Source organism: Cebus imitator, unplaced genomic scaffold (genome assembly GCF_001604975.1).
Source record: "Cebus imitator isolate Cc_AM_T3 unplaced genomic scaffold, Cebus_imitator-1.0 Scaffold324, whole genome shotgun sequence".
Taxonomy (NCBI): Eukaryota; Metazoa; Chordata; class Mammalia; order Primates; family Cebidae; genus Cebus; species Cebus imitator.
Genome location: NW_016107639.1, coordinates 2,613,653 through 2,619,652, shown reverse-complemented (window position 1 = coordinate 2,619,652; position 6,000 = coordinate 2,613,653).

Below are 6,000 nucleotides of genomic sequence, written 5' to 3'. Positions count from 1 at the left end.
TTTTAACCAGAGATAGATAATGGACAAGAGACAGATCTTTCTACTTTGTTTTATGTCATCAGATTTCTTCTAGTTTATGTAACAAAAGTTATTTATTAATTGAATTTTAAGTTCAACTTCAGGATAATTTGTGAGGGTAAATTATCATCAGACTCTGGTATATATTGACTGTCACTATTTGTTATGCAGCTCAAGGTCAGTTTTCATTGAATGTTCTATATTTAGACAGGTGGAGGCAGAAATAGGTAACCAAAATCCATTTTTACAAGAGGCCATATTTTAATTTTATTAAGAAAGATTATTTAATATACAGATAGCTGACATTTCCCCAGACTGTGTTTTACTTTTTGGAGGGGGAAACTGGATATGAACTGGCAGTTAAAAAATTTGTAAAGAAATCAACTTGCTCATTTTCATTGTATATTTTTGCTCTAAAGCATTTTCCACAAACTGTGTGTTGATTCGGGCCCTCGACCAGATGATGACAACTTGACTGTTACTACCAAGGTAAAGTGGCTTCTTGCAAAATTAATTTACTCCCTCTGAATCTAGTTTACATAATATTTACTTTAAAAATTTAGCAGTGGTTTATCTATATTTTTTATGTTAGTAATGGAAGGTTTGTCAGAAGAAAGCATAAACATAGGCTAGTTGATTTAAAAACTTTGTTTAAACTTGGTGACTAACAGAAGACTGATAAGTACTGTGACAGGGTGGGGTCTGAAAACAAATGAACTGGAAAATATATAGTGACAGGAAAATTACATTAGGACATACTTTCCCCAATAGAGGAAATATGAAATTTTGTTAAGGTTTCTTTGGATAAATATCAATATTTTGACTTTTAAATCATACTAGTGTGACTTTGATATTTTTGCATGTATAAATCTTCAGTGAATCAAATTACTTGTAGTTACTATAGAATCTCCTTGGTACCTTTTATTGGCAAAACTGTACAGCACATAGCATATAGCATTTTTCTTGGATACTTATTTTAGTATTACATAACTTTTAGGAGAATTTTTCTACTTATTAGTTCTGTAGTGAGACTAAAATAATATTAAAATTTGTAGAAAAATAGATGGGTATGGTGGTATACACCTGTAGTCCCAGATACTTGGGGGTTTGAAGCAGGAGGATTGCTTGAGCCCAGGAGTTTGATAACAGTCTGGGCAACATACAAGATTTTGTCTGCTTTAAAAATATAAATTGTAAAAATGTAGAGATTTAAATTTATGTTCTCAAAATTTGTATTACAAATGGATTTTTGTGTGTTTCATAAGTTGTGCATAAAGGGTATATGTAAAACACATCTTCTAATGAATAACATGTATTTTACTGCAAATAACAAGTTATATAAGCAGACTCTTAATACTAATATGGCAAGACAGTAACATCATAATTTTGTCATTGTAGTTTATTTAAAATATCCATTCAAAGTCCTATATTACATTTGAAATTAAAAATTTCAGAAATTTTTATATTTATTTGTTTAAATAATCATTTGAAGCTCCTGCATACTATAAGCAACTGGAGGTCATAAATATATTTGCATGTATCCTAGAGTACCTGGAATAAAGTCTTTCATGTAAGAAGCATTATTGTTGCTTTTTTGAGATGGGATTTCACTCTGTCACTCAGGCTGGAGTGCAGTGGTGGGATGTTAGCTCACTGCAGTCTCCACTTTCTGGGCTCAGGTGATCCTCCCACCTCAGCCAGGCAAGTAGTTGGGACTATAGGCCTTTGTCACCATGCTTGGCTAAGTTTTTTATTTTTTGTAGAGATGGGGTTTTGCCTTGTTGCCCAGGCTGGTCTTTAACTGTTGGGCTCAAGTGATATGCCTGCCTCAGCCTCTCAAAGTTCTGGGGTTACAGGCATGCATTACCACATTCAGTCTTAATAGTTGTTTAATCTGTAAATAGATGAATTTTAATATAATGAAATGCTACAAGTAACATAATATATCTAATAACTGCATTTTAAAAATATTTCTTACATTTGTATCATTTTTAATGTTTAAGGATGTATATGTTTTGACGTCATAAATAAAATGGAAATAAAGATCGATCCAAGATGGCCAAATAGAAACAACTCTGGTGCGCAACACCCAGTGAGAGAGATGCAGAGAGCAAGAGATCTCCACAGCTCCAACCGAAGTACCAGGTTCATTTCAATGGAACTGGTTAGACAGTGGACATAGCCCAAAGAGGGCAAATTGAGGTGGAGAGGGGTGCTGCTTCACCCAGAAAGTGCACCTGACCAGAGAGTCGGGGACTCCCTGCTTTGGCAACCTGGTCCAGATATGGTGCTTCCCCCAAAGCCTCTCCAACCCACAGAACAGGGGATCTTCACCAGTCAGACACCAGGAGTTACAAGTACAGAGTTGAATAACAATCCGGGTTGGTGCCACAGATTGCCAGCACAGATCTAAGTGGATGCATAAGCTGGCTGGGAGAACCTATGGACCGAGCTACCGCCCCCGCCCTCCCTGAGACAGGGAACTGAAAGCAGGGAGACAGACCATAAACCTAGGTGGGTCCCTCACCCACAAAGCCCAGAAGGCTGAAGCCCTCTCACTTGAGGGTTCCACAGCCAGCACCATGGTCCAAACTCAACCCTGAATGTTCGAGCTCGATGGAGGGAAGGGCATCCCCCATTAAAGAGGCAGACCTAATCTTCCTTTGAAAACAAAAGACACAGGAAGTCTTCAAAGCAACCAGACTGAGTCCCTGGAAACCCAGCAGTGACTCAAGTTTAGGGGAAAGAAGGACACCCACCATTAAATATGTGGGCCTAATATTCCCGGGTAAACAAAAGACACAGGAAGCCTACCTAGCAACGAGACGAAGTTCTTGGCAACCCAGCAGCATCTTGACAGGCAGACAAGTGACCTCATCAAGCAGCTCCCTGAGATCTAAGCTAGATAAATCCATGAAGATGAGAAGAAACTAGCACAAAAAGGATGAAAAAATCAAAGACCAGAACGCCCCTTCTCCTTCAAGGGATCACAACTCCTCACCAGCAAAGGAACAAAACAGGATGGAGATTGAGTTCAATGAACTGACAGAAGCAGGCTTCAGAAGGTGGGTAATAACAAACTTCTCTGAGCTAAAGGAACATGTTCTAACCCAGTGCAAAGAAACTAAAAACCTTGAAAAACGGTTAGACGAAACACTAACTAGAATAACCAGCTTAGAGAAGAACATGAATGACTTGATAGAGCTGAAAAACACAACATGAGAACTTCGCAAAGCATACACAAGTTTCAATAGCTGAATGATCTAGCAGAAAAAAGGATATCAGAGATTGAAGATCAACTCAATGAAATAAAATGAGAAGGCAAGACTAGAGAAAAAGAGTGAAAAGAAATGAGCAAAGCCTCCAAGAAATACAGGATTATGTGAAAAGACCTAATCAATGGTGTACCTGAATGTGATGGGGAGAATGATTCCAGGCTGGGAAACCCTCTCCAGGATATTATCCAGGAGAATTTCCACAATCTAGCAAGGCAGGCCAACATTCAAATCCAAGAAGGGCAGCCAGAGAGAAAGGTTGTGTCACCCACAATGAGAAGCCCATCAGACCCACAGTTGATCTCTCAGCAGAAAACCTAACAGCCAGAAGAGAGTGGGGGCCAATATTCAACATCCTTAAAGAAAAGAACTTTCAACCCAGAATCTCATATCCAACCAAACTAAGCTTCATAAGTGAAGGAGAAATAAAATCCTTTATGGACAAACAATTACTGAGAGATTTTGTTACCACCAGATCAGCCTTACAACAGCTCCTGAAGGAAGTACTAAACACGGAAAGGAACAACCAGTACTAGCCACTGCAAAAAATGTACCAAATGGCAAAGACCAACCACACAATGAAGAAACCGAGTCAACTAACAAGCAAAATAACCAGCCAGTAACTAAATGGCAGGATCAAATTCACACATAACAATATCAATGTTGAATGAAAATGGCCTAAATGCCCCAATCAAAAGACACAGAATGGCAAACTGGATTAAAAGTCAAGACCCATCAGTGTGCTATATTCAGGAAATCCACCTCACAAGCAAGGACACACATAGACTCAAAATAAAGGGATGAAAGAAAATTTACCAAGCAAATAGAGAGAAAAAAAGAAGCAGGGGTTGCAATCATATTCTGATAAAATGGACTTTAAACCAACAAAGATCAAAAGAGACAAAGAAGGGCATTACACGATGGTAAAAGGATCAATCCAACAAGAAAAGCTTACTATTCTAAATACATATGCACCCAACACAGGAACACCCAGATACATAAACCAAGTTCTTAATGACCTACAAAGAGACTTCAACTCTCACACAATAATAGTGAGGGACTTTAACACTCCACTGTCAATATTAAGACAGATCAACAAGACAGAATATCAACAAGGACATCTAGGACTTGAACACAGATCTGCACCAAGTGGACCTAACAGACATTTACAGAACTGTCCACCCCAAATCCACAGCATATACATTCTTCTCAGCACCACATTGCACCTACCCTAAAATTGACCACATAATTGGAAGTGAATCACTCCTGAGCAAATGCAAAATAATGGAAATCATAACAAACAGTCTATCAGACCATAGCACAATCAAATTAGAACTCAGGATTAAAAAACTCACTCAAAACCACACAACTACATGGAAACTGATCAACTTGCTTCTGAATGTCGACTGGATAAACAATGAAATGAAGGGAGACATAAAGATCTTAAAAACCAATGAGAACGAAGACACAATGTACCTGAATCTCTGGAACACATTTAAAGCAATGTCTAGTGGGAAATTAATAGCAATAAATGCCCACATGAGAAGCAAGGAAAGATCTAAAATCAACACCCTATCATCAAAATTGAAAGAGCTAGAAGAACAAGATCAAAAACATTTATAAACTAGCAGAAGACAAGAAATAACTAAGATCGGAGCAGAATTGAAAGAGATAGAGACACACACACACAAAAAAAAAAACTTTCAAAAAAAATAAATAAAACCAGGAGCGGCTTTTCTGAAAAAAATCAACAAAATAGACCATTAGACACACTAATAAAAAGTAAAGAGAGAAGAATCAAATAGATGCAATAAAAATGATAAAGGGGACATCACCACCAAAGCCACATAAATATAAACCACCATCAGAGATTACTACAAACAACTCTATGTACATAAACCAGCAAATCCGGAAGAAATTGATAAATTCGTGGATACTGACACCCTCCCAAGGCTGAACCAGGAAGAAGTTGAATCCCTGAACAGACCAATAACAAGGGCTGAAGTTGAGGCAGCAATTAATAGCCTACCAGTCAAAAAGAGTCCAGGTCCAGACGGGTTTACAGCCGAATTCTACCAGACATACAAAGAGGAGCTGGTACCATGTCTTCTGAAATTATTCCAAACAATACAAAAATATGGAATCCTCCCTAATTCTTTTTAAGAGATCAACATCGTCCTGATACCAAAACCTGGCAGTGACTCCAATAAAAAAGAAAACTTCAGGCCAATCTCCATGATGAACATTGATGCAAAAATCTTCAATAAAATACTGGCAAACTGAATTCAATAGCACATCAAAAAGCTTATCCATCACAATCAAGTAAGCTTCATTCCAGGGATGCAAGGCTGGTTCAACATTTGCAAATCTATAAATGTAATTCATCACATAAACAGTACCAAAGACAAAAACCACATGATTATCTCAATAGATGCAGAGAAGGCCTTCTACAAAATTCAACAGCCCTTTATGCTACAAACCCTCAATAAACGAGGTATTGATAGAACATATCTCAAAATAATAAAAACTACTCATGACCAACCCACAGCCAATATCATACTGAATAGGCAAAACATGAAAGCATTCCCTTTGAAAACTGGCAATAGACAAGGATGCCCTCTCTCACCATTCCTATTCAATATAGTATTGGAAGCTCTAGCCAGAGCAATCAGGCAAGAAAAAGAAATAAAGGTATGCAAGTAGGAAA